The sequence below is a fragment of the Nyctereutes procyonoides genome, unplaced genomic scaffold (assembly GCF_905146905.1).
Source record: "Nyctereutes procyonoides isolate TBG_1078 unplaced genomic scaffold, NYPRO_anot_genome, whole genome shotgun sequence".
Taxonomy (NCBI): Eukaryota; Metazoa; Chordata; class Mammalia; order Carnivora; family Canidae; genus Nyctereutes; species Nyctereutes procyonoides.
This window is the reverse complement of record NW_026575146.1, coordinates 50,742,920-50,754,600: the sequence shown is the minus strand read 5'-3', so window position 1 is coordinate 50,754,600 and position 11,681 is coordinate 50,742,920.

Here is an 11,681-nt window from a genome sequence, read left to right as displayed (position 1 = left end):
TATTTTAGCATTAGTAGATACTTTGTCAGGTGGTATGAAACACTATCATTGTCAATGCATATCAGGCAAACTAAAATAAGCTGAAAATAATCATACTCTTAAGGTAATCAGTAAATTTGAGAGTCAAAGCAGTTTAAATTTTTCAGTTAAATTTTTGTCATGAAAAATGAATAAATAGATTTTTGTCATGGCATCGATTACCACCTTAACTCTAGTAAGTTTTTATTTTTGCATGCATAGCCAAAAAGCATGTGGCATTAAAATAATAAATGTAATATTTTTCATGAATCTTAGCAGCTAACACTTAAAAGAGCACTCGCATGGGTAGTGAGTAGACATAGATTGCTAGCATTCATGGACACTTCACACATTATTTTGACCATGAGAAACACATTTAAGAGGCAGAGGGCTCAGATCTAAGTGGCACATCAGGGTGAGATAAGCCCTACTACATGGAAAAGTAGGGGGCTGTGGCAAACAGGAGAGTTCATGCCTTTCTCAAGGGGCAACATCTAGCTAGTTAATTGTCACCGTACAGAAATGCCAGCTCAGTATGATCAACACATCCAATTTCTGATAAAAAGAAATTAGATTCTGTGTGAAATGACTTATATCTTAAAGATTAGCAGTTAATTAAAAAGCGAAACATTGTGAGTGCTGAACAAAGCAAACAAGATGAAGTTATTTACAGCCATGATAAAGCTTATAGGTTGCCAGTTATGCAGCCTGTTTAGAATAACATGTTACCATTACAAATGAGGTGACTGACGCCCCGAAAAATTCAGTAACTTGCCCAAAGTAATGAAATCACATCATGATAATGCAGGCTATCCCAAATTACTATCTTCTGCTCATGTGACTTAATTATATTTAACTTATCATTCCACGATAAATTCATAACAAGATTATAGTCAATGTGAAGTAATTCTGTGTGTACGTGTGTCACATACCAGTGTGTCAGTGAAGTATCCTCATATACATTGTGCTGCGTTCTTGCACATTATCTCATTTAATTCTTCCCATGAGCATCTCTGTATTAGGAAGGGAACCTGGAAACCAAGTTCTTGCATATTGTGAAACAAAAATAAATAGAAGTATGGAGTGTGTAGAATTTGAAAAGTTTAAAGCCTAAGTAAGATTTGTTCTTTTTTAAAAAATATTTTTAGTCATTTATTTGAGAGAGAGAGATACTGAGAGTGCACAAGCAGAGGGAGAGGCAGAAGGAGAAGGAGAAGCAGAGACCCCACTAAGCAGGGAGCCCAACACAGGGTTGGATACAGGGCTCCATCCTGAGACCCCAGGATTATGACATGAGTCAAAGGCAGATGCTTAGTTGACTGAGCAACCCAGGTGCCCCTAAGGTTTGTTCTAATATGCTGTTTAAATGAAAGGTTGGTATTTTTTTTTTCTTATTTGAAAGCAGAACTTGGTAATTACCAACCTACAGAAAGTTTCTGCTATTTTTCAAACTATTTTTATGCCTGTTATCTAATTTGCTTTGATGACAAAGGGATAACCAAGCTGAGGCAGTTACGAGTGTTTTGAAACTCCATTCATATACTCTTTTTTTATTGGCTTCTCTACTTGTCTCAATCATTTGTGTGCTCTTCTAGTAAATACTTTATACTTATTTTTCATCATTGAGACAACTCCTCCAGATTTCAGTTAATTTTCTATCCTATATTTTCTTAACTCGTAAAAATCTTCACTCTTTCTCTATCAAATTATTTTAAAACTAAAGAGAGGGGGCAAAATAGTGAAAGAAATGTTCTCCAAAATAAAACAACAGTACAGAATGGTTGATAGGATGAAGGCATTAGGCAATATAAAATTATACTGCACTGTTGTCAAAATTACGGAAATGTTGGGATATGTTCATTCTAATCAATCCTGCTACATAAATGCCCTTTGTTTCCTAGAGTATGAATCAAATGTGCACAGAAATACTAGCTTTGCAGTCACAACCTCAGAGCATAGAAGTATATCTCATAATCTACTTTAAAAATCACAAAATTTGCTCTATGGCATCCAGTATACAGATACTATTGATAAACACTCATAGTATTATAACAGAATTAGCCCAAATAATGTTTAGGGTCTTCTCATTATAAAATCATTTGCTATTCATTGTATGTTCAGCCATGTCACATGGTCTTCTGTAGGTGTTCATGGACGTGTAAAGTAAATTGCTCTTTTCCTTTCTTTGATGATAACTGAATGCAAAATGCATCTGCCTTAACAATATCCACCAATCCATCTTGTATATTGGCACAAATACCATCCTGTAGCATCTGGAATATTAAGGTAAAGAGTAATTTTACTACCTGAAACCATAATCTGGTGATTTGGGTGATAGAAAGTCTATGGAAACCCGTATCCCCTTATAATTATGAATCATTTCAATTAGCATGATCTACCCATCAAGATTATTTAAAATTTTCAATCATAAGAACACAGAAGCACAGAATTGAATTATTTTAAGTTAGAATTCCAAAAACAGGCAGCTAAAGACCAGGGATTAACAGTCTTTAAATCTCCTTTGGATCTCATGGAAAAACCACCATCACCATTGTTGTGCTACATTCCCTAAAATGCCAAGCTGTAAATAGGCACCTTTGAGCTATTTTTTTATTATTTTTAAAAATCTCAGCTGGCACTTTGTTAAAGAGCACATTTCTTATACTATTCTTGTCCCAGGAAACGGGTATACCTGTTTTTGCATCTGTTAGAGACTAAGTAAGGACTTCTCATATAAAATCAAAGTGTAGGATACACAGTTGCATGGCTCTCGTTTGCTTTTGCCTGTTCAGGATAATTTCATCCTCCACCTACACTAAATGTTTTGTTTTTTGTTTTTTTTAAACCTCCCTGAATTTATTTATTTATATATGCATCTCTCTTCTCCTTTTGACAATAAGTTTCATTAAGGTCAGTGACCACATCCTAGCAATACTTCTATTGCCTACTCAGATTCTGGCATAATAATTGTCTGCAATGCATCCTCAGTGGTTTGAATATCAAATAGGGTAAAAATATTCTAAAATTTTAAATAATAAGAATAATTAGCAGACTGAGGCTCGGTATAATTTTAATATTTTAACTAAGATCTAAAGCCTAATGATTTCTGAAATGAATAAACACGGAAGCTTACTTTTTCTCAATGTTACAGGCTTTGTGCATGTTTAGAAGCATTAATTTGTTCTTAGATTTCCAATCTCTATTTTGAATAAGCTGAAGAGTCTTATACACTTAACCTTGAAACGTAGTTATGTGTATTGCTTTCCAAAGTCAAAGTATAAGGACGTACCATCATTGTTAGAAATAAAGTAAAAAAATTATGCATGACCTTGTGAATGGAACTAGGAAAGTTAGTGAAGATTCAAGAAGATTCCTATTATTTCTGAAGTACATGCTACTATCCACAGGAATCTTTGGGTGACATTTTAACTAAATTCAGTAAAATAGAAATCTAAGTTTTATATATTACAAAGAAGTATAATTCATATTTATTTGTAACAAATTTTCAAAGACAATGAAATAATAGCATGGAGTTCGTAGCTCTCTGAATAACTTACTAATTCTATTTCAGAATTTATATTATTAAGAAATCCTCCCACATGTGAACAAGGAGATCTGTATCATTGAAGGATAGTACCAGGAATATAATCTTTAATAATAAACAAATTAAATCCTCATCATTAGATAAATGCATAAATAAAATTTAGTACATGTAATATGGAATAGTATACAGCACATACAAGCAGTCAATTCAATCCATGTTAGACATTTCAAGTTGTAACATTGAGGTAAACAATATGTGGAATGATAGATGAAGGTCGAAGCTATTCATGTAACATAAATATGCAAACACATACAAAAACAATAACATTACTTATGAGTATGCACACATAAATATACATGTAAAATATGAATGTTTATAATACTTAGAATGGATTGGAAGGGTTTAAATTATACTTACGGTAAGAATTCTCTGGAAAGAACGAGGGGATTTGGATTTAGGGTGGCAATAAAAGGAGATTTAGATATACTCCATCTGTCTATCTTTCTATTTAAAAAGACTAGAAAAGTATACAAATATGACTGTTAATTATTGATCACAGGGATATATGTTTCTAATATTTTCCTTTTGTATTTTAATAATTCTGAAAAAAGTTTTCAGAAATTTTAGTGTTACTACTTCTGTGTAAAGTATTAATATTTTTCTCAGTTACAATTTAGAAAAGGATCATTAACAGTAAAAGAAGCAACCACAGGTTGGTTACATCTTGAGTCTAGAGTCATGAAAACATCTTTGTACCAACCTATGTCCAGACCAACCTTGCTAATGTAATGTTTTGGCCTTATTTAGTAGAGGTGATAGACTTAGATATGGTAATACTTTAATAATTTTCCTACAACTCAATAAATCATTACATATTTATAAAAGATACATTTTGATGTCAAGAATATTTTTTCTAAATCTCATAACAGACAAGAGGCTTGAACTCTTGTTCTAACTATGCTTTTAATCCCTACTCTGGAAAATGGGACCAGTCACGAATAATTTGTAATCAGATCTTTCAACTTGTATGATTCTGCTTTGCTGTAAGACACAATAATGTCCACAGTAGATCTTATTCCACTCATGTCCATGTCCAGGTTCTCCATACATTTCCCTAGAATTTAGTGGGAAGTTGAAAGAATTGAGAACTAATAAATTCTAAGTAAGTATTGTGGACCTAATATTTCATATTCGGTTCTTAAAACATTCCTAAGTGGCAGATACCGTTTTCTCCATTACTGCAATAAAGGACTGGGGTTCATGTAGGTCAAATCATTATTAGAATATAGACACTGTCTAACTCCCAAACCTATTTATTATACAAGAAAACTCATTCAGAACTCACATTAAAATATCCGGTAATAAATAAATAAATAAATAAATAAATAAATAAATAAATAAATAAATAAAAAATAAATAAAAAAAAATATTCGGTCACTAGAATTCACAGAGTGATTTAAATGTCGTGGTACAGTTGTTATCATCTTATCCCTCACAACATAGCTGCCTAAGAAACAAGGGTGACAAACTTAAGGATTAAGTAGATGTCTGCTAAAGGGGACTTTGAGTTTGTATTTTTTAAAAAAAAAGGATATCTTTATTCAAGTGATTTTGATAGATCCACCTTCACATCTACTCTGTTGAGAATCTGATGTAGAGAAAAAGGTTAGAGGCATGGCTCTTTAAATACATTATCATCTAGTTACTCTGGAAATAGGTAAATGACAAGATGACTGAGCAAATGCTAGGCCTCCCAGTTCACTGAAAGCTGATAGCTATTTTGCATACTTTTGCCCACCATTTGCCCAAGCCAAGGGAGCAATTGATGTCGTAAGTATTGTTTGCTTGGGTACCAAACCACACACATACCTATTCCTCCTGTTGAGTGTAATTGAACCTCATTTGATGGGCAAAGTGGAAAAACAGTTCAGTAAGCCTTCTGGGACTCATCTGTACAATTACCTTCAAAGACAACTTTACATGGAGAAAGGTAGAATTATGGCAAGAGAATTGGGTCAGTTCAAGTAGTTGGGTTTTGGAGCAGGTATTTAAGAAGGCAAAATAAAATAATAATTTAACCATATCTTTGAAAGGGGGCCGTTTGGGAAGTTTTTAATTTGACATCTACATAAATTTCTTACAAGCATATTGTAAAACCTTTGATGTGATCATTTTAGATCACAGTATAAAAGAGATACATACGGTTTTCTTTTTAACAATTTGTATGTTTACCTAAATAAAAACCATTTAATAGATTTAGTAGATCTGTTTTCTAATGCTGTTCCCTTGTTAAACCAGGTTATGAGTTTTCCAATTCTAAACTGATTTAAAGGTTCTTTTTTAAATTTTATTTTTTTCTTGAAAAAATGGGGTTATTAAAAGTAGCTACTTGCCAGTGACTAACCCAGCATGCAGAACATATTTGTCTTGGCCGGTTCCCAATCCAATTATGTCAGAATTCCTAGGGGTCGAACCCAGGGAATTGGGCTTTACAAATCATACCAGACACAGCCAGTTCTAATGTGCAGCCAATAGAGAGAACCATTGATATATTCATCATTTTACTGACCATCTGAAGCTTGCCACCTTGCTAGAGTTTACAATACTGCTATTCTCTCCACGAGTATTTCCAAACAACTGAATATATTATATTGCAAAATAAGGAGAAGATCAACTAAAACTGAGAACATTTAACCATGTCTGTTTCATTGAAGTAAATTTAAGGAAAGGTAAATGGATCTCAAAAGAGATCCTATTTATTTTTAATTTCTCTTAATAGATTATTTTAGTAATGAAATATTTTTAACACGTTATTTAGGGAGCTACCATGTTACAGTTGCAATCAAGCAGTGTTTTGTTTTTACTTAAGAAGATATTGCCATGTCCCATTATTTCATATTTGGTTATTAGTAGATGCATTAAACCTACCTTCTAAATGCATGTTTTAAATGACCTATCAGTAGTACAAATGTAGTATCTATTGATCTATTATTTTTCCAAAATGAGTCTCTTCTTATTCTGTAAGAAATAAAGCCAAACAAAATATACTATTACATCTGAACTATTCTTAGTTTATCATTTCCTATTTGTGCAGCATTATCCTATGTACCTTTGACAACTTAAATATTATTTTTATAGTATTACAATTATAAAGTTTGTAAACAATTTTTCAAAAGATGGATAAATTACTAATCCCAGATGCACATATGTTGTAGGTACATACAAATAATACATATTAGTTCCATTTAGTGGAAATGAAAGAAACAATTGTTGAGGGGTAGACATAGTAGAGTCACAATTCTGAGACAGAGAACGCATGAGTAGAACATCATCATTATTATACACAAAAACATTATTAGCAAGGCGAAAAGTTCCAAATAATTTTTGCACACATATTGTTTCTCTGTGATTTCTATTGTTTCTATGATCTTAATTTTTGTATGGTTAAGAATTTTAATTAAGTTTCTTAACCACTATCAAGAATTACACAGATGTCGTTCTGTGTTATATTTGTCTCTTTTCCTTGCTAATGACAGGATTGAAATGTTGTTTTGGTTAAGTCACATTAAATTGTAAGTTATTTAAAACAGATGACCAAAACTCAGTGTAATGCTTCCCTGTTCTTCTGAGATCTGCCTTAGATGATGCCAAATGTCTAGAGACTAACCAAACGTGTATTATTACTGGTAGTAGTATTATAATATATACACTCATGTTAGCAATATTATAAGAAGCTTCATGCTTTTGTCTACAGAATAGATGATACAATAGAGACCCTGAAATTATTTGTAATTTTCTGAGTTCTTTAAATAAAAATGTCTGGCTAAATGCATGAGTTTCATTTAAAAACTCTTTTTGCTCAAGTACTTTCAATTATGATTTGAGTTTGCTGTACACTCACTGACAATACATTCAGAGACTGAGATAAGAGATTTGTTAAATTTTGAGAATTATGCTTTATTTTTGCCATCAGATTTCAGTATAGATTTAGATTGCTAAATTTCAGATATATGGGATCTTATGAATGACAAAAGCCATAATTGCCTCTACTTTGTTCAAGGTTTTCTACAATTAGGTGTGTTACCATGTTACAATCATTTTTTCTAACTCTTTTTTCAAATTCAAGAAAGTTTCAGGTCACTTCCTAAATATCTTCCTTTGAATTATTTTTCAGAGTTCCTTACCAGCGTATTGTTGGAAAACCTTTTTAATCCACAAATGCCTTTTCGATATATCTACATATTATAATTTTAATTGCAGCAAAGCCAATCCACTTATGAAAGTACATTCTACATAGAGCCACATCCCCATTGGGGATGGATTATGTTAGAGAATCATTTGTGGAATGTAACAAATACAGTTACTGTTGCTTGGCATCCAAGGTCTACAGAACTGACATTGATCCCACAATGATCCCCAATACCATTTTTAGAGACACCTCTTTACCTGCCAATGAATTAAAAAATAAAATTTATCAAGAGACAAAGGCAATATAATTCAGATTCCAAACTCACTAAAGGAGTTGGCCTCTTGCTTTGAAATGCAAGCAAATGTATTAAGTACAATGTGGGTACATCTTTGATGACAACAGTCTAAATGAGGTAGAAGTATATCAGATAATATATCAATTCCATTTTCCAGCAGAAGTCTTTCTTAGAGTCTTTTTACTTTATGCTTTAAATTAGATGTTAGCTCTCTAAGCTTGGAAATTTCTTTAAACTCTTTCTGGTGTTACGTGCCTTCTTGGCTTGGTCCAAGTTCTTACTCCCATTTGCTTTAATGAATAATTTAACAACAACAACAACAACAATAACAAATCAAGATGGTTATGCATGGACCAACAATGAAGTGAGGGATAAACCAATACTTACAGTTAATCCATCTGTTTACCTGAGGTACACAATTACAAAGTATAAGCAAAATAGGAAATAATAGCATCTTCTCATAGGTATATAAAACTGTGATTTATTTGTCTCTGTCTCTACATGAAACTAGTTTGCCTGTTACTGGATCCCATCCTCTCCTACATGCTCTGGAAGTTTGATACTACAAATACTCCCTCTCTCTCCCTCTTGGATTAAATATCATCCCCCTTTGGTTAGACTATGACCCAAATGCCTGGAAGTACTCTATATTTTCTCTCACTAGAAAAAACGCACACACACTCTTCCGTGATTCCACATCTTGCTACCCACCAGCTGCTTCTACATTTTGCTGAGCCCCTTTGTAGCAAATCTCCATTTTTAAATTTCTTCCTCTTTTTTTTTTGTTTTTAAGATTTTATTTATTTATTCTTGAGAGACAGAGAGAGAGAGGAAGAGGCAGAAACACAGGCAGAGGGAGGAGCAGGCTCCATGCAGGGAGCTCGACATGGGACTCGATTCCGGGACTCCAGGATCACGCCCTGGGCCGAAGGCAGGGGCTAAACAGCTGAGATACCCAGGGGTCCCATTTCTTCCTCTTTTGAACTAGCTCCAGCTAGTGACACCAGTATATTAAAACAACTCTTATTTGACATCCATATTGCTGACTCTAAAGGCTATTTACCTATCCACAATTTACACAAACTCTTATACAATTGAAAATGCCTTCCTCCTTGACAGATTTTATTTTTCCCTACTTGGATCCTGGGATGCTTTTGTTTTCTTCCTGCCTCCTATGTCTTCCTTGAAGTTGACATTGCAGCTTCCTCCACCACTTCTGAACAAAAATGAATGCCAAAGTGTCCCAGCTGAATGAAGTCTTTGCTCTCCAAGTAAATCCTTCCTTTGTAAATTTACAGGTTCGTTGGTTTCCCATATTATCAGTATGATAATGACTTCCAACCCTGTATCTCTACCCCTAGCCAAACACTCTATTTCCCACAAAAGATAAACTTCTCTAGTCTCTACCATTTTAGTAAAATATGCTTCTATCCTATTAGATGTTCAGGCTATAAACCTACAGTACACATTCTTGATTCTTCTCTTTCCTTCTTGCCCTAAATCCATAAGTAAATCCTGACAGCTCTACCTTGAAAGATTAAGAGAATTCTAAACTTTTCTCAACACCTCTTTGGACTTTGGACTTCAGTCCAAACCTTTGGGCTTCAGTCCAAATCTCAGTTAGATCTTGACCGGATTACTACAAAATTCTCTTCTATCCCTACTTTTTCTACATTTGCCCTATTGTAGTAGCCACAATTATTCTTCAAAAGACAAAGCAGATCATTTCACAACCTGCTCACACCCTTTAGTAGTTCTCTACACATTTAGACTGTCAAATTCTTTATGAGTTAGAAGGCATCTCTTGTTTACCCCAGTGGCCAGTCTTAGAATTCTCTCTCTTGCTCTTTCATCCCTTAATGTCATCATTCTTGTTTCTACTTCAGGGATTCTAAACTGGCTGTTCCTTCTTTCTGAAGTTTTCTTTGTTCATATAGTCACACAATGCTCTCCTTTACACTTTATCTTTGCTCAAATGTCCTTTCCTCAGGGCAACCTTTCTGATGATCCTATCTAAAAAACTATTCAATTTGGCCTTCTTTATCCTTTGGTCTTGTTTTATTTTCTCTCTTGAACATACTACCTGAAAGCATGATATTTGTTTGCTTGTTTATTTTTCTGTCTCCTCCAACAGAGTACAAGTTCCATAAAAACAGGATTGTGACCTGTTCATCCATGAATCACCATGGAAACTGATACATAGGTGGAGTTCAGGACAATTTTCTAAATAAATAAATGAATCAATGATAGCATGAACTGTGTGGTAATCCATTCACTATTTTTATTGATTAAAAAATATCAGGATGAAAGAAGAACTATCTTTTTATGCAGACTAGTTTCCAATTCTTTCTGGAAATGCATAGCAAGACTACATATGTCACATTCTTGATCTAGGTGTGGCCCTGTGATTATAAGGGGACACTAGCTATGATATGTACCACTTCCCACCTAACTTAACAGAATGTCCTAATGTACTCTCTATACTTTTTGCCCTTATGTCAAGATGCCAGTGACCACAGCAAACTTGGAAGTCACATGTTGGAGATGTCAGAATGCATCAGTTTGTGTCTAGGGTTTACTGTGTAGAACAAAGCATACCAGTGACTCTGGACTCCTCTGAACTATTTGCATAAGGGAGAAACAACTTCTATTGTTTTTGACTAATTATTTTTCAATCTAGGTTTACAACAGTTTGACTAATGAAATCAGTATTGTAACTGTCCAACTTCTGCCTGAAGAGATAAATTCCAGACACAGTATTCCTAGATGTCGATGAAGAAGGTAAATTTGGTTGCAACATAGAGTGTGAATATTATTATGTATCCCTGTGTTTGCAAATCTGAGCCTTCTGCTAAGCCTCATATGTTCAAAGCTAGAGCTGTTGCAACTGAGTCATTTACTCCAGGCATAGGAGAAGGACTCTCATCCTCAGGTTGGAATTTAGGGAGTAACCCCCTGGTTGAGTGCAAGTGGTTAAGCACAAGTGGGAAGAGGACCTCGAAATCCAACCACTCTAGATTCAAACTTTTAATCAATTCTCCCACATTTATCTTTTTGTATCACACATTCTTTCTGAGGTAATTTTGACCTTTTTGGTGTTTTGATGATAAATTAGTCATATTTCTTTGGGAACTTAAGTGACGGTTTCCTCTGATCTGCTCAGTGATCACTCCCTCTCCTTCTGGCTTAAAAAATAAAAATCTATTTAAATTGCTCATCTGTTCATGCCTACTCTTCTATTTCCTTTGTCTTTCTAAGTATGTATCTCTTTTGACCCTTTATTATCACTGTAATTTTGGCAAGGCTTCAGGAGAGTAAAGGGATAATTACATACAGTTAACCTTCCATGGATAATGAGAAGTTCCTTAGCCAACTTTAAAATGCCTAAGCATCTTCCATCCTAGAGCAAAACAAAACAACTTGAAAAAACAACACTTCACAGGACATTACACCCTTCTTGTGATATTGCTCAATTTCTCTTCTTTCCTTACAGCATTGGTTCTCAACTAGGGGCAATTTTGTTCCCAAAGGGATATTTAGCAAGGTCTAGAGACATTTTTAGTTGTCATGACAGAAAATGCCACTGGCACTTGGTGAGTAGAAACCAGGCATGCTGCTAAATATCCTAGAATGCA